We start from the raw sequence: 27,043 nt of genomic DNA, 5'->3' as shown, positions 1-27,043 counted from the left end.
ACAGCTTCCCTTTGGGTAGGTAAAGGTCCGCTCTTGGAATTAGGGTATGAAGTCATTGGATGGCGTGATCTACATGGTGCTATAGTTGCTGGTATTCTGTGTGGTCTATACAGCATGTTGTAAGAATGTAAAATACGGAGAGGATTTGATACTCTAGATATTCAAATATTGTATTCTGTAATCTTACCTATACACATGTATATTCTGCTCTTACATAGAATTTATTCTATGCAATATATAGAATTTATTCTTTGTAATCTCATTATTGCTTATAATGGTTTAACTGTGGCTCCCTCTGCATTAGGCTGTGATGAACCTCTCGCTCAGTACATTAATAAAAATATCGAGGCTCCGAGTCTTTAAGCGGTGCTGTAAAGATACACAAGTTAGCTTTCCTTCCCCAGAGCAGAGTCTGCTCATCGAGAGGAGCCGTGTGTGGTGTTTCAGGGACAGGGGAATGGAAAGGTAAATATTTAGAGAAAAGGAAACGCACATTATTATGTTATCGGAAGACCTCTGGTTAAAGCACATGTTAAGAAAGGAAGAAACGGGGGGCCCCTATAAACGAGGAGGCGGCAAGAAGGGGAAGGAAGGAGGGTCCCACCAGTTGCTGGAGTTCTCCATGCGAGGAGCTGTGTGTCCTCCCTTCCCAAGGACAGGTTCACGTTGGTGTGAGGTTTTCTTAATTAAAAAACCCAACGGTATCTGTCATTACATTGCGTAAACATTAGGGCTGTGTCTTCTGCGCTCAACGAGGCGTTGGTGAATCGATGGACAGCTGAGATGGGAAGGATTGCTTTTTCTCCGCCGCCCTGCAGGGTGGGATGGACGGGGATGCGGGTCTCCCTCCCACTGCCAGCTGTGCGAACACCCTCTGCCCTTCTGCCAGACAGACCTGGTGGCACGTGTCGCCTCCTCTGCTGAGTGCTCAGGAGGACAAAGGGCTCCTACCCAGCCGAAGAGGTCCAGCATGTGCTGCTCGGGTGGGTGGGCTGGTGACTGTGTCGCCTCTCCTGTCCTCCTGTCCTTACTGTGCTCCCTCTGTTCGACTCCTGAATTCACTCCCAAGCAGATGGAATGCTCGCCGAGAAATAAGGACCGTGTAATCAGGGTGTCAAACATACAATTGCACAGTCTCGTGGTTCCAGGCAAGCACGTTACTGGGATTCGTCATCTTTGTACTGAAATACTTCAGCTTGCCTTTCTCCAGGCACACCCGTTTGTCTGCGGCCCTAGAGGGGAGTTCAGGTGGGACATCCAGGCGTGCGTGTTGAAGATCTGAGAAGGGTCTTGACAAGCAGTGGCCACGGGGGTGTCAAAACCTGTACAACATTGCCCCTGCAAAATTGGTGTTGTGCACAAGCCATGGGGGACACGGCGCGGCACCAGCAGGTCAGGCTGGGTGAGCTCAGGAAGGAAGATATGCCTTTGCCCAGCGATGTGCCAGGTCTGAAGGACAGAGATAAGTGGGGAATCCCGTGGCTGCGCCTGACGCAGAGGCAGGTGTTGCTCCGCGTTAGCCCATATTAGACCTATCTTGAAGTTATTACCATGGCTTCCCCTCGATGTTTTGGCAGGCGGAGTTGTTGTTGGATTTAGGAGGTTCCTCTTGAGGAGGAACCTTGGTAAGCTGAGGTAGAGGAATAGAGGTAAGCTAAGATCAGGAGGAGAGGGGTGGGAGGTGTTGATCGATTTGCCAGAGTTACAAATGGAAGGAAGAAGAGAGACCCTGTGCGTTAGTTACGGATGGTGCTAACGCCTGTGCGGAGCAGAGCGTGTCTCGGAAATAAGCGTTTCAGTCGGAGGAAGGAGAAATACATTTCTGCAGTTGGAAGAGCAACATAAGTAATTTCAGCTCGAGGAAGGGTAGAGCTGAAATAAATGCTCAACGGCACCGTGATCCTAAGAGGGAGGGTTGTCAGAGATGGGTCCTGGAGACAGGTGGGGCCATCGGAGCCGATCTAATCAATCAGCGAAGTTTTGGGTAATTTAAAACTACAGCTCAAAGAGACCCTGCCAGTGTATTGATCTACAAAGGAGGGGGTAGGCGTTACCCTCTAAAAATTCACTCAACCTGTGCACAGCTGGAAGTGAACCATATTCTGTGCCCCAGTTCTAGACTGAGTCTTGCTAATCATGACCTTTGTAACTGCCTTCTTCAGAGCATGCGTTGGTGGTGAGATTCGTTAATTACTGTTAGCCATTTGCAGTGTGTCTTCAGGAATTTTGTTCCTCTTCAACAAATTTTTGGTCCTCTTCTGAGCTTCTCTTCCCTCTGTCCCATCACACGTAAGCAAACTCTTCAACTAAATTTTTAAAAAAAGAAAAGTATTGTAGTCATTGGTGGAAGCGTAACTGTTCACTAATCTGAATTATCCAAAATGTATTAATTAAAATAAATCAACCAAGTAACCATTCCCTGACAGGTGGGTATGGAAGTGAACAAACAATTGCTCCATATTGCAAAGGGGTCGTTAAAACCAGACACTAATGATGCGTTTCAGAGAAGCTGTTTAAGTGGTGCAGGCCGGGACCATCCTGGGTGGCCTTTAGGGTTGGAGCACCACATTCTCCACCAGGATGGAGAGAGGAGCTGGTGGCCCCCATCCACACGTGGATGATGTGGGACATCGGTTCTTGCTTTGCGCTGGGCTGAGGGATGCTCTGGCTGGGCTGGGGCTTTGGAAGATGTTGTTTTGGGGACCTGGAAAAGAGGTGTCTGCAGCTGGGAGTGCACCAGGCTGTCAGTTCTTGTGAATGCACGGTGGAGAAATGGGAAACGTCGTGGTCGGTGCTTGTTCATGGGGACATTTTAAAACTCAGGTCTGTCCCCTGCACAAGGGATGCAGAGACTGAACAGCAGCGGCGTTGTGTCAACGGGGCAGCAGAAGCTCTGTCATGAGACAGACCCTTTTTAGCAGGGCCTGTTGTGACAGGACGAGAAACAATGGCTTTAAACTAAAAGAGTTTAAACTAAAAGATTTAAACTAAATACAAAGAAGACTTTTTTACACCGAGGGTGGTGGGACACGGGCCCAGGTTGCCCAGAGAGATGGGAGATGCCCCATCCCTGGAAACATTCAAGGCCAGGTCGATCAACCTGGTCTAGTTGAAGATGTCCCTGCCCGGGGCAGGGGGATGGAACATGGGGGCTTTTAAAGGTCCCTTCCCACCCAAACTATTCTATGATTCTATGAGACAATGAAGTGGTGGCACAAAGCCCCAGGTCTCTGCTTCTGGGATTTCCCAGAGGTGCTCCACAGCCGCAGGTCACTGTGGAAGCTGCTCTTGGCGTGTCGTTGTAGCAGTACTGAAATATGAACGTATTTATGATAGGGGCGACAACCACAGGGTGCAAAACACCCTGCCGTTAACTCTTTCAACTCACTTGATTCAAGCGGAGGTGGTTGCAGTCGGATATGAGGCTGGAAGTGTTTTCCATAACGTGGTACCATAAATACTGACTGTGATTTTTAAATTGAGATTTGAAGTACTCACGTTTTGGCCTGGGAGTTAATACTCTCCAATATCGTCGGTAAAAATCTGCTCTACCTTCAAGTTATCTTGCTTTTGTGGGGCTTAGCTGTAACTTTAGACATACTTAAAACATTTTGGTTGTCTTCATGTATTAATTCCGTAGCCTTCTATAAATAGGCGGTATCTTCAACAAAGGAATGATTTATATGCAGAGGGTAGGTTTGAGAGACATAACTCAGCAATCTGTAGGCACAATTTAGAAAGAGAAAGCCAAATATTTCTCTTGTGCTCACAAATGGCTGTAGGAAGCATAAAGAATACGCTGTTGAAATGTGTCTGCAGCGAAGACAATGCCTGGCTGAAAGGGGATTTTGAACAATAAAATAATGGGGATTTAATTGGGTCTGAGCAGCGCAGCGTTTGCTTTCCCGGTTTGAGAAGCTGGGTACGGAGGGACGCTGGGGGAGCAGCGGGGCTTGGTATTTAGTGACCTTTCCCTTCTCTTCATGCCATATCTTTTCAAGTCGTTTCTGGCTCTATTCGCGCTGGTCTTGCAGGGCAGAAGATAAGAGCTAGAGCATTTGAGGCTGCTCTTGTGACACTTACATTATCATATTTACATTAATTATCTTGACTTCCAGCGAAATAATCTGTGTGACTTTCTTTGGATGGGAAACTTTTGAGCCAAGTTCATGTATGTCTCTATCTGTCATGCACGTGAAGTTATTTTTTGAGTCTCTTCCTCCTCCTCCTTGTTGACTCGTCTAAGACGCAGAGGTCTCGGTCCTTACTCGATGCAGACCCCCCTCGCTGTGTCCGTCCCCTCCGCAGACCGGGGGGAGCCTGGATGGAGGAGCTGCCCTGGTAGCTCAGCAGATGCTGCTCCCCAGCCTGGCTTTGGTGGGTCTCCCGAGAACACCTTTTGCTTTAGGTGGCATCCAGAGATGACCAGGACGTGACGACTTTCTTGTGTGAGTCCAGGTTCTCCTTGACTGCTTTTACAGGGGAAGGCGGTGGTCTTCACCCTGATGAGGGGGGGTACCATTGGGCGCTCCAAAGGCTGCTGATTAGCTTCCCTGCTCTTCAGCCTCTAAGTGTGCTTCTGCGTCTCTGATTCTCGTACTTCCCTCATCACCAGTGCGTATAAACTTGAGAGATTATTTTTAATAGTGCTACTGAGAGTTAAGACAGTTTTATTTCTTCCTACTTGATACGCCCCCCCACTTCCCCACTCTTGCGGGGAACCCCCCACTAGGGGAGGGGAAGACCTCATCCTGGCCACCACCACATTTCCACCAGCGATACCCGTTCCTCCCAGCATCTCCCGCTCACGTGCCCTGTGGTGGCGTTGGAGATGGTGTCTGGCTCTTCAGACGAGCGTGGCGCAGGGCGGCGCCGTGCCGTACCGTGCTCACGCAGCCAGATTTAATACCTCGGCCGAGAAGGGCTGGAGGAACTGGGACGATTCCTTCGTAAACCGCAGCTGCTGTGAAATGAGCGCATGCGGCTTCACAGCGTACAGCAGTAATTCATCAAGATCAAATAGCACGGGGTGATTTCTTATTGAGCGTGTTTTCATTTTTAACAGTTAGATTGATGGTATTAACACATTTTCATATGCTTTCCTTAAAAAAAAAGCTAAAAAAGAAACTGCTATTAAAGGCTTGCAGCCATTTTATTTCGTAGAATTTCTAGTAAGCGCTGCATAAAAAAGCAGCAGAACCATGCAAGTAATCAGGGAAGGGGGGGAACATATCCTGTAAAATGATTACTAAATCCCTTTATAAGCCAAGCAACAATTTTGTTACTTTGGAATTTTGTTTTTTCTTCAAAAAATTAAACTTCCAGAATTTAGTGAAGAGCTCTAGCGCTTCAGTCCATTTGCTGTCTGCAGTTTTCAATGCCGTTTTCATTGTTCATTGTCGTGAACAAGAAAGAGACTCTTCTCCCCGTCGAAGGGGGGAGCGTTTGCCGTGGCAAAGGCCGAAGCGGCTCTGCGGTGCCGGGCGCGTGATGGATGGAGCTGCCTGCGCCGTCGCCCTGCGAGGAGCCGCCGGCTCACGGGGCTCGCGTTTCGCTCCCCCATTGACGTCACCGGGAGGTTTCAAACCAGCCCGGTCTGTCTAGTAATCTTGCAGAGAAAGGAAATAATGAAAAACCAGGACGGCTGATTCCTCGCGCAGCAGTGGCAGGCGCTGCTGGGGTTTTTTTGGGCGTCAGGAATCCTTCTCTTTTTAAGAATTGTTTTGGGTTTTTTTTTACCGTTTTCGTAGCTAAATGTAGAGAAGCGTTTTTAAGAAAGCGGCCGCAGCATCGCAAAGTGATTCTAAAGATGCAAACGAGGGCTCTGGGGGCAAGAGAGTGACATTTCCGAGAAGTCGCTGCCTGCCGTGTCCTGAGGCCAGCCTGGGACGCGGGCCGGGTGCCCGGGGGTGCGCGAGCTCTCCCGCCGGAGCAGTATGCGTTTACAGGGGGGCATCCCTGGCAGCTAATTCACGAGAATAAAAATGAGTTTTTTTCTCCCGGAAAACCTTTCCTGTTGTGTTCTATTGTCACATCCTTTATCTTGTTAGTATTTAAAGAAATAAACCCGCAATCGTAGTAAGCGTCAGGGATCGGGTGCGATGGATTGAACAAAGACTGTGGGGAGAACGGGGGGGCTGGCGGGGGGGGCGCAGGAGAAGACCTGCTGTTGTTTACCTGCTGCACACACCCTGCTCTGCCCGGAGCTGCTTATTATGAATGGTGTGCCATCGTGCAGCATTTGAATGATTTTTGCCGGGTGTCTGCACAGACCAGCTGTAGTTTCACGAGGTCTGTGATGCTGCCGCTATGTCAGATAGATCTGCTGAAACGAAGCGTAGCTCATTAGGAGATTGCCTTGCTGAGAAATGCCCGCGCCTCGGCGCAGGTGGGTGCTCTCTTCTTCTTCAACAGCTTTTTTTTTACTGTAGTTCAGACAGTTTAGAACACAATTTTACAACACTCATCAAAACCAAACATGCTGTCGGCATTGTTATATTACGTGGAACGGTGTCTTTTTGTGTTCTGCATTAGAAGCTTCAGGGTCTTTTCTTTTGTATATGGTTGCCCTCAAAATGATGGAGGAAAGCCGGCTCTCTGCGAACCAGAGGCACGGTCGGAGATGGCTCTCCTCTCCTGGCAGCTGGACGCTGCCATAAATCTGCCGTAATCCAGAGTTTCCCAGAACACAACCAGTGGAAATCATGGATAATGATTATAGGTTTGGGTTTGCAATGTGGGGAGAAAGATTTTTAATCACACCTTATTTCCTTTGAAACATCCTTCTGAGGAGTCTCATCTAAATGAGGAATAAATACCAAATATAATTCCAAATCTGTGTTACCCAGTGCTGACCAGGATGGAAGGGATGGCGGGACTGCCTATGGGAAAATACCGCTTTAGTTCTCGGGGTTAAGCTCAGGCTGAGCTTTGGACCTGGGGAGCCGAGGGCAGTGCCCAGCGCCCATCATTCCGTCCGTCCATCCTGCTCCGGGCATCGTGTCGGTAAAGGTGCTCCTCCGCACCTGGCTTTATTCTGCGCAGAAGCAACTTGAGCAGAAATAACTCGAGGGGAACATCTCATGGCCCCTGGAATAGTTTTTATCACTTTTCCCATCAGCAAAGGGGGTGAATTGTAGGGGCCAGTTCATTGGTAACGCCGAGCTGTTCTCAGCATGGCCAAACTGTCCATCGCAAGCTGTGGGAGGGCATGTTTGGAAAAAAAAAATAAAAAAAAAAAATCACTCAACTTCTAGAATTCTTTGTATATAACAAACCCCAGGTCCGTGGGAACCCAAAATGTCTCTCATTCCTTCTGCAGGATCCAGATTTCCAGCCCGTTTTTCGTTGTGTTGTTCACTGTCACAGGTAACTGCCCAGGGGTTGCCTGAACGCCCCAGTCAGTTTGCAGCTAAAAGAAATCTTTATCCCAGTTATTAACCTCGGTAAAAGAGGTTTATGAAGGAAATCCCGATGAAGCTTTAGAAACAAGAATCCGCATTCCTAAGCCTGCTAGGATACAAGAGCGGTAAAAGCCCCAGAACTTCTTAGAAAGGCCGGGAGCCGTTTGTGCATCGCCCGGTGCCGGCGCGGCGCGGTGGCTCGGGGAGCAGAGCCCCCGCGGTGGCATCTCCGCAGCGGTATTCCTGCACCGAGAGCCCAAAGCATCCTGCGCCAAGGTCATGTGTGGCACGCGCACAAGGTCATGCGCCATACGCACGTGTTGTAACAGTCCCTAGTTTTGTTACCACCTATTTTTTAAGGGAGTTTCTCACCTCGTTTTGCTTTTGGAGGCGGCGTCTGGCTCCATGGCTGGGCGGCTGGGTGCCACCGGGGCTGCGGTGCCGGTCGCCTTTGGGACTGCTTGACAGAGCGGCGCTAAAAAGGCGCCAATTAGCGCGTGTGTGCGAAGGTTTGCTTTCCAAAGACCATCAGTGAGTCAACTGTGAATGTTTGTCTCGGGGAAAGGCTGATCCCTGACTAACACCGGCCGGGCACTCTTGCCAAGTTTAAAATTAAACGTGTAAAGCAATAGCCCGAACCAGAAAAGAGGAAAAAAAAATTAAAAAAAAAAAAAATCAAACCCAGCAACCTCCAGCCAGCTTCTGACAGACCATTTGTTATTGCGGGCAGGACGTGTTTTCCATAATTTTATTCTTGAAAACAGCTCAATAGACTTTGCAGGAACTTTCCAGGCAAATTTCCCCCTGAGGGAGTCGAGCCCGGCCGGGCTGCGCCGTCGCGCTGCACCCAGCTCTTTGCGACGGGAAGTTTTCAACAATTTTCGCTGCGTGTCTCCCTCCGAGGCGTTGATACCGACTGTCTGTGGGTGTTACCTCCAAATAGAGTTTAACAACTAATGTGAGCAGTAACAAGAAAAAAATAAACCAGCTAATTCTATAGCGGTTAACATAATTCTGAAACTTTCTAAAAACTCTCCTGATTCCTCTTTTATGATGGGAGACTTCCCATATTTCCTCTTTCCTTCTGTTTATGTGTTTGCCTGGATTATATATCAGCAGGAAACTTGTGTTTGGAATCCGAGTGTCAGATGTGGACTTCGGTATGAAGAAGATGCCCTTCAGCCTCCCCCTTGGCTTTCCAGAGCATCTGGAGCTGCATTTCCGCAGCATCTGCGGCAGGGACTGGGGGGCCCTCGATGCAATGCCACGTGCTGTGCCCCCGCGGTTGCTGTTCAACGTGAAAGAGCGGTGCTGCTAAGGTTTTCTCGAGGAGCTAGTCCCTGAAAGCCGGAGGACGTGTGAACCTGAGGTGTATTCGTATGTTTTCCTAGGTGAAGGCCATAGGTGGAGTGAAATGACAGTGAACTGAATTAATCCAAAGAGCCCGATTCCATTATAAAATAATTTTAGAAGCCGTGGATCAAACATGATAGGTCGAGAATATAAACTAACAGAACAAATGCGTTATTTGATGACTTAAGTAATGCAGATTTGGGATAAGAGTCCTAAAAGAAGCAGGAGACTGGAAAAAGCAAATATAGTCCGTGTTTGTAACAATTGACAGGTAGTAGTCTAGACAATTGCTTCCACAAGATTAAAATCTGTCATCGTTAAAAGCCTATTAAAAGCAGATTTGCCACATTTAAAGAAGCGTATAATGCACTGCCTACCCTCGCTCAGAAGCTCTTTTGATTTCCATGGTTTGGCCCACTGTCAAAAGCACGGGCACGAGCGAAACGCAGCATATGCGATTGGTGGGTTTGTTTATAGAAGGAAGAGAATTAGGAGAGGAACCGCGTTTGATAGACAGTATATATTAGGCGTTTAGGAGAGCATGAAATACAACTTTGAGTATTCGGGTTGACTCTCATAAGGGGAGAGGTATCATATGGGCAGAAAACTGGCTGTTAGCTGAAGATGGGAGTGGGTGGTCCAGGGAGCATCAGTCAGATCCTACAAGGATGGGCTGCCTGAGGAGCCTGTTAGTACCCGGCCTGGAGGAACTAATATCTGCGGAGAAATGAGCAAAACCCTCATCGTCCAAAGGCTGAAAAAATGACAAATAAATGCTGGCTTTCCTGCGTGTCGGTGAAAGAGAAGGAGAGGGAGCTGGGCAGGGTGGGCGCAGCGCGGTGCTGCTCTGGGTGGGCTGGCAGGAAAGGCGAAATGAGGACGACCTGAAAGATGCTGAGAATAACACGAGCAATAAGCTGGTCGTCACCGCGCAGTCTGGAAGAGAGTGTTTGGCGTAGCAGAGCCGGTATCTAGGGCAGCAGCTGACGTATTTCCAAGGAAGTCACAGCCGTTATTAGGAGTTCAGGGTTTAAAGCAGAAAACGAGGCCGACCGAGCGCGATGCAGCGGCTGCTCCCAGGTGACCCGCGGGAGATGGGTGGACAAGGTGCTGCTTGATCTCGGAGAAACTCCAACCTAGTTTGAAAAACCCAAACATGTCATTTCAATGGTTTTCCATGTTTTCCGCCCCGGCTCCAGGAACACGAGCTGCTTTACCCGTGAGCTTTTTGGGAAGGAGCTTGCGCTGCGGGTGAGATGAGCCTGGAGGTGCTGGCCATGGGGCTGCTCTGGGGGGAGCAGGGGACACGTCCCCACCGGGCAGGGACCTGCTTGTGCTCATGAGAACACGTAAGTGGGAGCCTGCTATAAAGCAAGCGTTGGGGCGCCGCTTCAGTTATCTGGCTGGGGCGCGATTGCTGCAAAGACGAGATTTTCTGTGATTTCGTGCGCTTGTCTGGAGGTTTAAGACACCAACATGAGCTAGCTAACATCCTAAGAGGAAAGCCTGAAGAATTAGTGGCTGGCAAAACCTGAAGGTGCGGTTCACGTAAAAAAAGATGAGAAGCCCTGAGGTGGCAGCACGTTGATAATGTTTCAGTGGATGCCGAGGGCTGGACGTTGCTTGCAGACTGAAAAAAAAAAAAAAAGTGTTTTCAGTTGTGTCAGGTACCAGATCATTTTATAGTGCACGAGGAGAGGGTTTCATTCAGCCAAAAAGTAAACTTGGGATGTTCCTGATGTTCGTTCCAGTAAAGATGTGAAGGTGAAGGATGCAGACGTACGGTGCATCCACACCGGAGGATGAAAGAAGAGAACGCGTTTGGGAATGAGGTTGGGAAGTCGGGTGGGGGGAGCCCGTCCTTTGTCCTCCCGTGCTGTCACTCTCCTGCATGGCTCACCTGGGATCCTGCCCGGCAGCTCCCAAAGGCTGCTGGAACTCACTGCAGGCGGCACACAAACCCCAGGTGTGGCACGTTAGCGCAGACACCACCTACGCGTGATTAAGTATTTATTAGAGGGGGCTGTGTGTGTTTCCAGCAGGTCTCTTGGGGGCTCATAGGGCAGCCTGATTGCAGGATGTTTCTAATGTTTCATACCGCTTCGTTACGCGTTTTGAGTTCAGCTCTGTCAAACTGATACACCCTTCTGCTTTAGCTGGTAAGGCGCGTATATTTTAATAAGATCTTTGTCTTTTTGATAAGCTGTCCGATGACCCTACTTGTTCCCTTATATTCCTGTGAAACTGTGTGTGTTTTCCTCTCGAGACGGCATGTTTGAGCTGCTGTGTGTAAGGGGGTTGTCCTGCCAGAAGGGTGCGGGATGGAATCCTTACCGGAAAACGCTGGCAGTCAGCGGGCGCTGGCGCTAACTCTGTCCGATGGAGAGCAGATACCTTCGGGTTCGGCCTCTGAAATTCACCGCGTTCAACTAAAGCGTTTAACAGCTTTTGTTTTTATGATATGACCACACAAATCCTAAAACCCCAAATCTGTTTCATTTAATAGTAAGTCCCTCATGGCTAATTTTGTATGCAGCGCACGGAGTAGCATGACTATTCTGGGATATGATCCCAGTAACAGTGGTGAGTCATCAGCCGCAGCAACAGCAATGATACGAGGAGCTATTTATTACTGCTCTTCTAAGCCGTGAGTTCATCTAGAAATTATGTAATTATTCCTCCTTGACGATTTTTCTTATTGGTTTGTAATTACGAAATATTCTCAGAACACTTGTGTATTCTAAAATGAAGTCCTCAGAATGACTTAATGCTCTGAAGAACTGAGAGATTAAATCTTACCTTGTTTGTATTCATTTTATTTGACTTTATCAATCATACGGCTCTCTAGATGTTGTTGCACAAACTTCACCTCTTTTTGCAAAACTCTTCAGCGCATCATTCGCTGGTTTGTGAGTTTATAAACAAATATTTGTGGTTAGAATCATGCGGTCTTGGGAACTGGTAGGAGGGGAGATTCCATGTAGGGGTCCACGGCTGGTTGTTCCTTGGGTGGGAGGAGGGCTGACTCCGTCACTGCTGGAGGAGTTGTCCTCATCGCCCCCGAACTGCCGGCTCTCCCCGGAGAGGGATGAGGAGGTCCACAAGCTTTGAGGGAGCTGCCACCCAAGTCCTCCCCGAGCTGGTACTTGTTTTCATAAACAGCCTTTGCTGCCGCGTGCTGCTCCCTCCCTGTTTGTCCAAGAAAAAGCCGCACCTCTGCTCTGCAAAAGCAAGAGGCAGGTTGTTGGCAAGATCTTTCTCCTGAAATAAAGGAAAGCGGGTGTTAAACCCTCTCAGAGGCCCCCGGCACGACCTGGGTGTCGTGGGAGCCTGGCAGGGGGAGCTCGGGGACGCTGCTGGCCCCAGCCACAGCCCTTGGACCCAGACTGGAGCTCTTGGGCAGCGTTCCCAGCCTGGTGGACCCCTTTCTAGCACTGTGTGAATACTGATCTGTCTTGCTGTTTTACACCAACTCGCACCCCGCTTCTACAGCGCAATATTTGTTTTTGTGTTCTGCATCGCCAGAAATCATGGGGTAGCCCCGTACCTATTCTAGAAGGTCACCTCCTTAAGCTCTCAGTCCATCAAAGCGTTGCTGTGCCTGGATGTTCCCATATCCTGGGTGCAGGACATCCTGGTTTACCCTTTCAGATGGCTCCTTCGTCTTCTACCTGCACATGCCAACGTGGCTGTATTGAATTTCTGGGGGCTCACCCTTACCTCTGCAAAGACGTGATTCAGCAGTGCCTCACGTGTCATGATTTACATCAACAGAGGAAATCAACACGAAAAATGTATGCAGAATTAAAATTTCAGGGGTTTTTTTTCAGACCTACTGTTCTCTGCTAGCTGTGGGTCTGCTGTGCTCATCTCTGTGTGGGCCACCTCACCCCGGTGGCTTCAGCAGCTCAGTGCTGCTGAGTCCTCCTGGTGCCACTGGAGAAAGCTCCAGATACACTTCACGATGTTCTCCAGACCTCGGCACCAAGGAGTCTGAAATCTTTCCTCTTTGGGAACATATCTGGAATGGCTGAGAAGCATCAAGAGAACAGCTATCCTTCTTAGCTTTCTGGACAAGAGGAGCATCTGCCTCTGCCATCTGCAAGAGGAGCACTAGCAGGTGCCATCTTCTGGAACGGGCCCTGTTTCTACAGAGTCTGGTCACGTCAGCCAGAGCCTGTTAGCAATGACTTTAGATGAAAGGAAACCAAGACATCAGAATTCACTTGGGTAACGTTTTGAGTCCCTGCCGTGTTTCTAAGCCTGAATCCTTGTGCTTCGCTTGTGGCTCTTGAACACCAGGAGATTGTCTCCGCCTTGTTGTGCGTTGATGTGTAGGGTGCAGCGTCAGGGTCAAAAGATCTTCATCTCTGCACACTTAAGTCATATTCCCACCACTGTTTCTGCCCACCTGCAATGTTGATGTACACTTGTTTATTTGTAGGTAGGTGACAAGTTTGTCCATGGAAGGTTGCCATAGCATTGAGGTTATTTTTTTGGTCTTTGCCTAGAGCTGAAAAGAGTGGAGGGGAAAAAAAAAAAAAAAAAAAGCCTTACAAAAGACTTCAAAGCCGCCCATGTTCTTGTCGGTACCTATGGGAACAGAAGATGCTTTCACGTTTGTCCCCAGTTGAAATCCCTTTGTGAGCTGAGCCACAGCATATCCAAGAAGTACATCTTGGTGTGTAGATGGGGACCTTCCCAACCATAACGTTATCGGCAGCTGTGTCACCCGCAGGAGCGGATCTGGGGCATTCTGGCATAATCTGACCAGAGACAAGGCGGAGCATGAAGCAGTTTCCATGTAGGGTTGGTGTATTTGGTACTGAATATATTTTGCAGCGATCCAAAGGCTGTAGATTAATAAGACAAAGAAATAAACCTGTTGGATCTTGCCACCAGTGCTGTGGGGAGCGGAGCCAGAGCCAGCGGTTCTGCTGGGTGCCAGCAGGGCACCGAGTCAATGAACCTGCAGAATTTGGCCCCCAAATTCCCCTTGCACAGCACGGAGGAAGGAGCCTTGACGCAGCTCTGTTAATTGGAGGAGCCTGCCCTCTCCTCAGCAGCTGCCTACTGCTTCCCAGATGCTTGCATTCTTCATATAAATGTATAATACGATAATTAATGTTGGAGAAGTAAGGCTGTGGCTCTCGGTGGGTGCCCGGGGAAGTCATGTCCCTGCTGCCACCCCTTCCGCCCGGCTGCCGGTGCAGGCGATGAGCTGCCGTCAGCACCGCGGCACGTGGGGGCGGCCGATCCTCCGCCGTGATGCTTAATGGAAACGTGCGCCGGCGCCTTGGCATCCAGAAAAGCCTAAAGCGGGGAAATACGGCTCCGTTAAACTGCGGTGTGTGCGTCGCTGAACTGTGCGCTCCAAAGAGGCCCAACTCTTGGGTTTCTGAGGCGTTAGATAAATACTTCTTGGATTTAATCTCTATTTAGAAAGAGGAAAAAAAGTTACGTCTTTCTATTTATAATCTATTCCTTAGAACTGAACTATAAACTCGACGCAGCGTGAGAATTTCAAAAGTTACACAAAGGGCAAGCCAGCAAGGCTCTTGAAAAGCTCTACATCACATCATATTGTTCGGTTATCTTATAAATGTCTGTTATTTTTATACTGATCATGTATAATTTTGTTTTAATCTCTCTTATATGCTGTATTTTGGCATTTCTGTTCAATTTTTGTCACTTCCTTAGCATAAGAATAGGCATTTAAAGATGGTTTAGCGATTAGTTTCGAAGGAGAGGTTAATTAAGAATGTGAAGGCAGTGGTGAAATGGGTCTGTCTTAGGTACATCGTTCCCAGTTCTAATAGGGGTTTCTAATTAGACAATGAATTTTTTCCCCAGATCAAGTAAATGCGTCAGATTTCTGTCCTAGAGCATTCAGTGTGGTGCCGTATGTGACACGGCGAGATGCAAGCTGGCGGTGTGGACTGCGGCGAGAGCTGCGCGGTGGACAGGGGATGAGCTGCAGGGGAGGTCGGTGGTACGGCAAGGTCAGCTCGTAGGCTGGAGGAAGTTAGCAATGGGGTTTCTCAGGGATAAATCCTCCGTCTCATCTGCAATATTTTCATGGCTGTGTTTGTGTGGATTCCATCTTTTGATCTTCTGTATGCCGGCGGTGGTGCAGCACTGGAGGGATTGCCTGGCCTTGGTGAAGTTCAGCAATAAGGAGCATAAGCCTCACGTACATGGGGATTAATAAGAAAAGCTTCGGCTCTACACTGGAAACTCATTAGCTGGAAACGGCTGAGGAGGAGAGCCAGCGTGCTGACCAGGATAATTACAAGCCGTGAGCCCCGTACGGCTTTGCAGTGGGTGTGAGGTCTCCCTGGTGAGCGTTCGTGGTCCAGCCGGGATGCTGGTGGTGAGACCCTGTGGTGGAGTGGTGCCCGTTGGTGTGCAGCACCACGGGGCATCTCCGTCGGGGCAGCTGGGGAGATGTGCTAGAGATTTGAAGGAACCGAGGACTCAGGAGAAAGCTTGGTAAGTCTATGGAGAAGAGTGTCTGGTGTAGCGTCGGCAGAGGACTGGGCTCGGGGACCAAACAAGTTTCTTCCAGATTTCTGGACCTGAATGTTACTCTGCCATGTAATTTCTCCCATCCTATTACGTGGGACAGGGTTTTGGCTCGGGTGGGAGTGACTTAGATACTGGGTGAGGTGAACTGCCCGCTGAAGTGCTGAGTCTGTCCCCCTCCCGATGGCCTCAGAGTCCACAGTCCGTGTTCCTGGCTCTTGGTCCTTCAGGAGCCATCCCAGCTGCAAGCCCTTTACCCAACACACGGACTGTGGCTGTGGGATCAATGGCTCAGTGTCGGCTGCTCGCCTGAGACCCCGAGATGGGCCAGCTCAGCTCAGTTTTCCCATGGAAAACTTGCATTGCTCTGCCTCGGGAGCATCTTGTGCCGGGTGGGAGCGGGGGCGGGGGGGCAGCGGGCTGAGCCCCGGAGAAGCTTTACCATAAAAACACCACGGGAAAGAGATTGAAGCCAGGTGGAGGAAGTGCCGTCAGGGATTTCTTATAAATCATCTCCACTTCAGCTAAAGCGAGAATCCCCGCACACATCAACAGTTCCCGACTCCGGCAAAAGGGCAGGGGGTGTTGGAGCTGGATGACATCATGAGGAAAAGGAATGAATTCACACGGAGGGTGACATCAGTAAACTAAATTCCTGGTTTTACCAGCTGTGTTGTGCCTTGTAAAGCAGAGCAGAGAAAGGCTGAGCACCCAGAGAGGTTCAGTGTGTGTCTTACTCGTGATCTGGGTCCAGTTTTGGGCCCGAGAGTCTGTTGGTCTCCTAAACAAATGTTTCTTGTTAACCCTTTCTGATGGTGAGGCGCAGAAGAGAAGTGGTTGGTTCTGCGTGCTGGCCACATCGACGGCCAGTGAGTGTGAAGTGGGGACCGCAGCCTGTCCCAGTGGAGTGGCTTGGGTCAGCAAATCCAAGAGAAGCAGCTGCGTCCTGCCTGGTTGTGAAGGACCACTGTGTGGACGCGTACAGACTGCACAGCATTTGGAGGGATGCCCACCACTGGGCAGGTACAAACTAGTCCTTCTCTTGCAAGAAGCAAGGCAGAGAGGATGCCCCACAGGTCCAGGGAGCATCGTGCTTGGCTGTCCCGTGTCACCAAGCCCCTCTGGCACATGCCTCTCCACCTCCCCTAGGGCCACCTGGCTGCAGAGCTCTGATGTCCAGGCAAGAGAAGAAAGTCAGGGTTAAGAACTTCTTCATTACACTTTGTCTGCTCCTGACGTTACAGATCTCTTGAGAACAATGTGCTTCTTCGTGATGTCTCAACAAGGATACTGCCTTCTGGTTTGAGTCCTGTGTTGGGTCAAGTTGTCAAGTCCCTTGTGACCTCCTTGGTAGGGCCATCGGGCTCCCAGTGTTGTCCGCTTGGTTGCAGCTTGATTTTTGTCTGTTTGCAGTTCAAGACGCTTGTGAGAACAGAGATTTACTGGAGGAAAGTGGCAGCGGAGGAGATGCTGTGTCTGTACCTAGCCGTGGAGAGCGCATAAAAGGGCTTTCTTGAAAATCTGGAGAATAAATATTAGCTGAAGGAACAGACATCTGTGAGTGAAGTTTTGAAGCAGGACCGTATTGAATGTCCTAGTTCCACTCAAATCACAAAAAGCTGCCTACTTTGGTTTTTTTTTTTTTTTTTTTTCAGCTATAAAGATAGTAAATTGTTTGGAGTGGAGTCTGGAAGAACAAGCTGACCACCTTTTGCTTTACTGCAGTAAAACTATACAGTGTTTTAAAAACCATTTTACTAAACTCTACACTTACTGCTGCTTTCCCAGAGCAGTTTTAGCTCCAGTAGAGCAAGCCCAGCTAATGAGGTCAGCTGATGACCGATGCAATATTATATATTTATTTCAGATTAGATGTGTTTAAGAAGTGGATTCTGGCAAAAGAAGCCGTTCTCTGGGAGGAAACAAAGCAAATTGCCAAAGCTCTAGCAAAAGTATTGCCTTCAATCAGGTCTGACATGTTAATACAACAGTACGTGGAAGCGTAAATAGTGGGCTGCTAACGAACGTTAGCCGCGTTGATTAATGCGTGGCTGGAAGGTGCTGGGGCTCTAGCAGTGTATACGCAGAGGAGGAATATCTGTAGAATAAGGGACAGAGTTTCTAATTATCACAGAATCACAGACTGGTTTGGGTGGGAAGGGACCTTAAAGGCCACCCAGTGGCACCCCCTGCCCTGGGCAGGGACACCTCCCACCAGCCCAGGTTGCTCCAAGCCCCGGCCAACCTGGCCTTGAACCCCTCCAGGGATGGGGCAGCCACAGCTTCTCTGGGCAACCTGGGCCAGGGGCTCACCACTCTCACAGCCAACAATTTCTTCCTGATATCCAATCTAAATCCCTCCTCTTTCAGTTTGAAACCGTTACCTCTCGTCCTATCAATTATCGACCAGCCCCCTCACATAACGCTTTGCTTTCCTTGTCAGCACTCCTGTGCATCCGTAAATAAACCCTGCCATTAAATCCTCTTCTTGGGAAGAGGTGTAATTCTGCAGCTCTGGTGCGGGTGAGCCAAGGCCACAGCACGGCTCCTGCGGGCTCGCAGCTGGGGACCGAGCGGCAGCTGAGATTTCCAGCCCAAACCCTCTGTCTTTTTGCTTCTCTGAGTTTTAAGTCACGAACTTACCAGTCATGCGTTTTTATGCGATTTAATACCTTTTACGTGGCAGCATTTTCTCTTCTGTTATTAAAAAAGAAAAGGAAAAGCTCTCATGGGCATGAATGAGGATTTATGTAATAGGTTGCAATGGCTCCATCAAAGCTATTGTGCTCGAGCTTGTGAATATCTATTTAATCAGTGGTTTTAAAAAAAGACCTTATTTGTGCTAAGTGATTTTTCTTTCTTAGACTGCAGCAAGAATTTCCTACTCTTGTGAAGAGAGAGCGCAGCCAGTCCAGCTCCTCTAGGCCTGAATGCGGCTATTGAACCGCCTTTATGCTGGGAAGCGGTTCAAGTGCTAAAGCCACTATTCAGATGATTATGGAGCTGCTACAAGGGTCTGGGAAGGAGCATTGCTAGGATGGCACTTCTGCGACGAAGTGCCGGGGTTTATTAGCTGATCTATTAAATTCAAGTCAATAAGCAGCTCGGTTATGCTCGCTCACATTTTCTACGTCACAGATTTGCTCGAGAAGCCATGTGGGTCGCCGCTGTAATTTAGGAGTTAGGCCAACTTTTGATGTCTTGGGGGCACCCAGAAGGTTTCAGCCCCTGCTCTCGTAGAGGACTTTGCTCCATCACAGCAGTGCGTAGTTGGGATGGTGCTGCTGGCTCCATGCGGCCACCAAGCCACCGGGCCAGCGTGCAGGAGAGTCACAGCGGGGATGAGATCCACCATGGTCATGTTCTTGGGCTGTCTCAATGGTCGGTGGCTTTTTGCTCCCACCTCACCCAAGGAAATGGAAAGGCACAGGAGGTAATTCTGGCTCCGCTTACCGAGACTAGTGGAGCCCGTGGGTGTAAATTTAGACAGAATTTGGTTTCCGTGTGTGGCTGGCTAACAGCCCGCGCACAAAAGGTTGCGTTGTTAGATTAAGTCACAGAGAACATTTCTTACAATAGTAAAGAGCCATAATGCATAAGATGAGTTCCAGCCAGTAACAAATCCTTGCACTTAAGCAGGGTGACATCCCCATGGCTTCTCAGCCTGGCACATGCCGTTTTCCTCCCCGCTCTCTTCTTGAATACATGGCACAGTCTCCCTTGCCCAATTAAAGCAGTACCTTGGCAGAAAGCGAAAATCACAAACCATTTAGGGCTGACTCTGCTGAGCACAAAAGGGCTTGACATTAGGGGTTTGTTCCCGGTTGCGTCTCCTGCCGCCCAGCTATCTTGTTTGCTCTTCACATGACTTGCCATCAGGCCCTCGCTATCTGCGTGGCATTTTATGTTCCCCTTGGTCAGATGTTTTGCTGGGTGACGCCAGGTTATTAATATAGCGTGTCACATTTTATTCTGGCTGAGTGATATAAAGGGAATACCCGTTGTTTGTCTCCCACCCCGGGTCCGTAATCTTGATCTTTTCCAGACGCTGCCGGCGGCTGGCAGACAGATAGCACGCAGTCCTGCGCGCCCCGGCACTGATTGGTTTCTTGGCCATCGTCCAGTTCCAAGTACATCAACACATTTGCGGAAAGGTTTCCTAACCTGAAAACTCGGAGCCGGCCCCATCCCTTACATGAAGGAAGGAAGGAGCCGGATTCCTGCTGGAGCTCAGCGAAAGCAGAGAGAGCAAGGGGAGAAGTTTCAGAAACTGCATCGTGCCTTGGGCTGGAGAAGGCAGATGCCTGAGCTGGAGTGGGACGGTGTGGGCTGGAGATGAGTCTCCTTCCAGTCTCCTGCTGGGATTTAATCTCAGCTTGAACAGGCTAATTTTAATCCATCTTTCCAATTTAAATGATACGGCTACCAGCGATCTAGCACACACTGCTTTTCTGCAAGGAGAGGAAGGGTTAAACACCCCCGTTTGGGGCTGAGCTGCAGGAAGAACGCTCATGTCTACAGCTTACGGAATTACTGATCTGAAAACTGGTATCGAGCACGTACCGCAGGGCTCAGCCCTCGCAGGAGGTGTGCGCTGGGGTGTTTGCTCGGTGCCCCAGCATCGCTGGGACCGCGTGTGGTGCTGGACCTGCTGCTGCAGCCCTGCCTGCCCACCAGCCAGCCCTCACTAGTGCCAGGTGGTTTAGAATGACAGAACGGTTTGGGTCGGAAGGGACCTTAAAGGCCACCCAGTGGCACCCCCTGCCCTGGGCAGGGACACCTCCCACCAGCCCAGGTTGCTCCAAGCCCCGGCCAACCTGGCCTTGAACCCCTCCAGGGATGGGGCAGCCACAGCTTCTCTGGGCAACCTGGGCCAGGGGCTCACCGCCCTCACAGTTTTCTTTCCTGGCTTTCACCAGTGAAGTCAAGCATTTCTTTCTCCCCCTTGGAATAACACATCTGTGCGTGGTGTCTTCAGGTTTTGCAACATTGAGGGTTTTCACGCATTTTCTCAATATTTCTTTTTTAAATAGGCCCATTTTGGACATTAATTACCTCTGCCCACTCATTCTTCATTAGCTCAGTACAAACCTTTATCAATAGAACAAAATACTCAGGATGTCTGAATTCTGTTAGCTCAAGAATGAAGCTTTTACTATGATGACGTGAGTCTTAACCTGCCATCAGATATAATGATTTTGTGCCATGCCTACACGTTCATGCTTATTCCCACTGGAAACTGCACCTTCTGCATTATTAAACGGTAATCCATTGTAGCAAGTACTCTGCTAATATTTCTTCCTCATCTCCTTGCTAATATTTCTGCCTAATCTCCTGGTGTTTGTGGCTGTATTGCTGCATTGTTTGCTGTTACTGGACTTGAGGACTTATAGCTGCATTTAATATATTCATAGTTTTGGGGCTGCAGTGTATTTTGCTCTGTGCTCCCGCATCTCTCTCTCTTTTGAACAGTGCAGCTTTATGATTTGTAGAGAGTGATTCCGGCAAGTGATTTTCAACATGAAGCAGAGCTTCTAAGGGATCACTAATTAAGGAAGATCAAAATGAGCCCTGAAGCGGGTCTTGGGAAGATCTGCAGGTCTGGAGAAAATAACAGTGTTATTAAATGATATTTTGGGTGCCAACGGTGCACTATCTGCTCTCACATCAGAGAAATAATTCCTTCCCGAGAGGTTTTCAGAAACGCAGCACAGAGGAGTTGGTTGAGATGCGGCGCGTGAGGAGGCCGCGTAGGAGGCTGCAGGAGCTTGTCTGAAGGGCTTCACGGCGAGATGATGATCTGAGGTAGGACTTGAGCAAGGAGACAATTTGGCAATAAGAAGACGCAGGCTGTTGCAAGCACAAACATGCTGTGGTGGAGTCACGAGGTGGTTGTGAAACTGCGTGTAGAGGAAGGGGCAAGCTGGGAGTTTCAGCCGTGCGATGGGAGCCAGGAGCAGGAGCAGCCGTCCCGGTGAGAGCAGGAGAACCGGGATGAGAACTGGGACGAGAACAGTGTCGATCTGGGCAGCCAAGGCGCCCACAGAGGGGCTGGCCTGTGCGGGCACACGCTGTGGTTTAGAAGACTTGTTTTGAGTGGAGAACCATGCTGTAGGGATGCTAGAAAGGTTAAAGGAAAGAAAAAACAACAGCTAATGGATATCAAAGTAACGGGTAATAACGTTTGCCTCCCACCTAAAGTGTTTTGCGATCGATAGCTGGCAGCCTGTGAGGAGGACCCACATCCCGAGCCCCGCCGCACCTGGGAAACCCCAGGCCTTGTTTTTACTCTGTGAACTCACCCTTTGGCATAAACTACATGGAATGTGCTGCAAAACTTTTGCTCGGCCCAGCTTCTTTGGCCCACAGTCGTTCCTGTAGAAGGTGTTGTTCTTGCCGCCCACCGTTTCTGTCTTCTCTCCACGTGGTAGAAGGTTTTCCTTCTGCTAAATCCGGATCGCTGTCCAGAATTATTAAAGCTCATTTCAGAGCATGTGATTTAATAGCAGAAAATCAAAATTTGTGTTTTAAATTCACCCTTTCCCCCCCCCCTTTTTGTTTTCAAGCAGCCCGAGGATGAAGGGGGAGGGAGTGTGGGCAGGCAGAGCGTGTCACTGCTAGGCTGCGCACGGGTGTCCCTTCCAGCTCACTATTGTTAGTAAAAATGCAAATGTATGGAAATCCTGTATTGTGCATGCCAGCAGATGGCCTGCTTTGTATTTACTGCCTCTGCCTGCGCACGTGCTGAGGGATGGGGGTTATCTACAGCTACGGTAGCAGCGTTGGTGGCCGAGGCGATGCTGGAGGGGTCTCATTTGGGATGGTGCAACATGCTTGTGACACCAGCCCCTTGCTCGTGTCGTGCTTGTGTCTCCCCGTACCACCCGCCTGCTCTGCTGGCCAGGCTTCGGGAAGCCAAAGCAGGAGAGAAGGGGTTTGGAAGGTGGCTTTCTGCCTTCCCCGTGCAGCGCTGGGGAGGCAGGAGGGGGGCGAGGAGACCCCAGACCTGGCAGCTCGTTTCTGCCAAGTCTCTCCCGGTGACATCTCCCAAATAAGTGTGCTCCTAGAGGGTGGATGGGTGTTCAGTGGGATGCGGCACATCCTTGGTGACTCAGTGCTGGGGAAACGTGGGCTCTGCAGGAACTGGTTCCATCCGTGTCCATCGGGGGCGAAGCCCAAGTGCCTGCTGTGGGATGAGCCTCCTACCCCACCGGGCTTCGTCCCACAGTGTTGTAGTCAATTATGCTATTAATCCCACCAGTAATAACATCAAGTTGGTGTTTACCCCCATCACTCCTACAGGAAAGCTGTTCAGTGATCTGTCTGCTCTCGAGGCAAAAAACGTTGCTCCGATTTCTAGCCTCAGTTAATTCCTGTCTGTTTTATACCCGCTTGTTCTTGTGCCGGCAATGTCCTTTAGCTTAAAGACCTCGTCTCCTGTGCTGGCCTTTGCCCCTGGTGCACGTGGGGAAGCAGGGCAGCATCCCTCGGTGGGCGTTTCAGCAGGATGAACAAGCTGATCCCCTCTGCCCTTACCGTCAGGATCCTGGTACGTTAATGGGAATAAAACAAACGAGCAGTGAGAAGCGCGGTGATGGCAGCGGCTGTGATTGACCGGCGCGAGTAAGGAGCTGCAATTTAAAAACAAACCTGTGAGCCATTTTTCTGCCTTTGCTTAGCTGCAGCGGTGACAGAAATGACATGATTGCCAGTGACTTAGTTAAAGCAAATATTCAGTGGTAGTTGCATTAACCGGAGGGTGTTGGTATCGTTCGTTATTGCGGTACCCTGGAGGAGGGTGCCGTTTCCGACCGTCCGTTCGGTATGCGCGCCAAACCACTTAGAACGAGTAAACATGTGACTTTCTGCCAAAGGGCCAGATTTTCCCATCCTTAATATTTTGTCCTCAACTAGTACCAGTTGGCAGATGCTTACGGTTTGGATGAGGCTGCTTTTGCATGAAGCTTCTGCTGGGCCTGAAATGATCAATCAGAGCTGTAAAAGATTGCCCTTGAAATCACATCGCTATACATTGCCGTTTGCTAGGTGCAGTGGCTTTTCCTACTGGTATAAAAGATGAAGAGTACAGACATTTGAAAGATGTGAAGCAAGTAAAATTTTACTGAAACATACCCAACCAGATTAATTCTTTTTGGGAAGGCCCAGTCTCCAAAGGATTTAATAATCTGAATACCATTTTAGGACATTTTATTGTCCTTTTGCTGGCAGGGAACACAGATACCAATTATGGAGATAAATCCAAAAAACCATTAACCAAAATAATTATTTTATGAATCAAGTGAAAAGGCTTGGTGCGTTTCTCCGTGCAGCAGCTTTCCGCACGTCCACTGTTGGACTTTGGGTGTTGTAGATGGGCTGAGGGTAGTTTAAAACATTAGCGCAGAAAATCTGTAAATCTTCTGCCTCAAAGGCTGTCTCTCCTCCCGGTTCAGATTAGCCAGGTAGAATGGAAAAATCTGCGCTCTCTGCATCTTGTTTAAAATTATTGTCATTTTTATTCCTGTCTCCAGTCTGTTTGACAGCAGATCAGAACAGCGATTTGATTTGTAGCTGACGGCTTCGTGCAGGCTGTCGCAGCCGGCGGAGTTATGGCAGAGCCGCGAGCTTGCTGGCCGCTTCGAAAAGGCAAAAGTGCCTCTTGGAGCGGTGCCAGGCGATCCTCTTTTTAAGGTCAGGATGAAATAAAGCATGTCTCTGGCCGGCAGCCTCCTGATGCTCTGGTTCCGTACAGATACGGGAACGCTTTCCTACGTACTGGAAGCAGAGGTCGTTTGCTGTACAGGACCCCTGGGGCTCGTGCTGCTGGCTTGCATTTGCCATTAGTGCACTATATGGTTTGGGAAGAGTGTTAAGTGCAGATAACACTTAATAGATATATGAGGTACTTTAAGATGCATTGATAAAAGATGCAATATATGACTGTAATTCCTCTTTTATTGCCGGTAATACCCTGGTGAGGAAAATGTGAGGCTGGACTCCGTGTACACACTTGCTGGGTGGAATTACCCACCCCAGGCTGGCTGTGGGGATGGAGCGGGGCTTGTCCGTAGGCAGAAATGCTTTAAGGTGTCCTGGAGCCCCCCCCAGAAGTCACCGGGCTCAGCTGCAGCCCCACACCGGGGTCCCTATCACAGGAGACAGGCCACCACAGACAGCCTCCTCCGCGGGAGGCAACATCCGTGCCTTGCGTATTGGGAATCAGAGCCTGTAAAATGTTACGGTGCTTAGGTGCAGCTGTAAAAGCTGAACTGACGCTGAACAGAGCATAACAGCCGGGCCAGGCTGGGATAAATACTGTCCCGTAACTTCAATGTAAACATCTGCGCCGCAGAACAGAATTTCGCAGGGCAGGTAATGCCAAAATCCAGGGAGTGAGTGAATCCAGGGTGCTGAGGAGCACCGCGCTGTCCCCGTGCCACCTGTACCACCGGCCACGGGTGTGCGACTGCCCATCCAGCACCTTTCCTGCAGGGACAAGGTGGCAATTGTCCCTTGGACGAGACCCAGCTGGGTCCTTCAGCGCGGCAATCCACAGCCCGTGTGCCCGAGCAGACTTCGTCCTGATGAGCCATGAGTGGGTGGAAAGTGCTGGGCAGAAACCCCTGCAAGGCGCGGAGAAGAGCTGTGTGAGTGCTGTACAGGGACGGTGATACCTCGTGAATACCTCGCTAATACCTAGGTAGGGAGGCAAAGCAGCTACTCTGTCGGTTGCTAGCTAGAATATTTTTCAGGAGGAGAAAGCCCTTAGGAAGTGGCATTGCTGCCTGCGCTAAGAGGGACCGTGCTCACACCCGACCGCGTTTACAAGCTCTGGAAGTGAAAACAGGGAGAGCATCTGCTGTGTTTGACTATGCCTTGCCTTTTCCAGAGATTAATGTCAGTGAACCATAGTAAGATGATAAGGTAGCCCAAGATGTACATTTTGAAAAATAACAACTAGTCTGTAGAATTCAGGATTTCTTCTTTGGGGGACTTAAACAACCACGTGATGTTAGCTTGTTACAGGATAACGTCAAGCTACTTATCTGTAGTAAACATGAAAAGGATTAAATTCCAGCGTGGCGTGGTGCTGCACGCCGTCCTTGGGCACAGGCGGCAGCTCCGCAGCCTGGTGCTTTCACCGGTGCCGGTGAGTGAATGGCCACGGGGAGAAGTAACGGCTCAAGGATGTGATGGGTGAGATGCTGGGAGTTTCAGGCAGTAACCTCAGTAAACTGTGCCACCTGCTCTGGGTGACCCTGCTCTGGCAGGGGGTTGGAGGAGATGATCTCCAGAGGTCCCTTCCAACCCCTATCATTCCGTGATGTCTGCTGCTGTGCAAACCGTGAGCCTCCGTAGGGCACTGCTGCTGAATTACGCTGGGGAGCTGTGAGGGCTCTCTCTGCCTACGTTCATTTTTGGTTTTGTGCTATGCTGAAGATGGACCTGGGTTGCAAAGGGAGCACTGCCAGCACTGAGGTCCGCCTTGGACTCCAGGTGTTGGACTCAAGCTGCGATTGGAAGCAGCCGGTAAGCACCAGGCAGGGTAATTCCCGGCCCCATCCTCTGCTGCAGCAGCCAGGCTGCGGGTCGTGGCGGGGGGCTCTGGTTATTCCGCCTCCGCTGTACCTGTTGAACAAGAGAGCTGCTAGGGAGAGCGAACTTCTATATTCAGAGATAGCAAAGGCAAATAAACATATATTTTTGCTTTGTGATACACGCAGAGGCTTAATAACATGTTTAGCAGCAGATGACAGTTTACATTACAAACACTTAAGTAAGTGCTGCTGGATTTTCTGTGCCAGGCAGCTGTGACACGCAGTGGCTGTATTTCGGGAGACACGGGTGTTCAGGCTCTGGAGATAACAGAGTTAGGAGCCACATGAGGGACAAACCTGGCAGAGGGATGTGAACACTTTTGAGAGGCCCCTGGGAGCAAGAAGATGTTCTCCTTGGTGGGAGAAGGTCAGGAGGGGGAAAAAAAAGCACTAATACCTGTGGTGCTGAGAGCGCTCAGCCTCACGGAGCCTTGTGCCGGTGCGAGGGCATCTGTGTCGGCTGTCGGCGTGCTCGGTCTGGCGTGTCCGATCGTTTCATTAAAGTGCTGGTGGTTGCAAGCACAGACCTTTTCCGCGTAAAAGATTATTTAGAGAAAACAGCAAGCTGTTGTGATAATGGGAAACAGGTGCACGAAATTAGATAGCAGGGAGAAGCAGCCGTGGCTGTGCAGATCCGAAGACGTAAGAAACAGCATTTTTCATTGCTAGTGGTGTTAAAAACCCAGCTGAATGTCTGGGGGAGAAGCAGGGCTCTAATGATTGCAAGAGGATCTTTATAATTAGCAGAGTCTGCCCAAACTTCCTGAAATACTCTATTTTGGAAACACATTTGATAGCATCGTAAAGGTGGTACCGTAGTTAGAGGGTGAGGAGTGATGCCCTCAGGAGCGAGCCTGGGAAGGCGAAGCAGATGGTGAGCCCTCTTGTAGCGTCAGTGCTGTCATCCTCGGGAAAAGTGTAAATTCATAACAGAAACAAAACCTTCACAGGCCTGCCTGGTCTGATAGACTTAAACGTGTCTATCTTTGTGTTTCGTATTACAGATCCAGAAACAAACTGTGGGGCTGCATAGCTCTCATGGTAACCATTTGACTTGCAATGACTATTCAAATGACTCTGAATTACATGAAAATCGTGGCGCAATCCTATTTTTCGGTTTTTATGCCAAATCTTGCCACGTTCCAAGGCTGCTGGCGGGCAATG

The 27,043-nt window shown here is 49.7% G+C and overlaps 1 protein-coding gene across 4 annotated transcripts in view; it reads left to right on the top strand.

Moving 5' to 3' along the window:
* Positions 1 to 27,043, top strand: part of PDE4B (phosphodiesterase 4B) — a 219,516-nt gene that overhangs the window by 123,739 nt on the left and 68,734 nt on the right. The gene's annotated exons all lie outside the window — the stretch shown is intronic.

The sequence above is a fragment of the Chroicocephalus ridibundus genome, chromosome 8 (genome assembly GCF_963924245.1).
Source record: "Chroicocephalus ridibundus chromosome 8, bChrRid1.1, whole genome shotgun sequence".
In the NCBI taxonomy this organism is placed as follows: Eukaryota; Metazoa; Chordata; class Aves; order Charadriiformes; family Laridae; genus Chroicocephalus; species Chroicocephalus ridibundus.
This window is presented reverse-complemented; position numbering and strand designations above follow the sequence as displayed.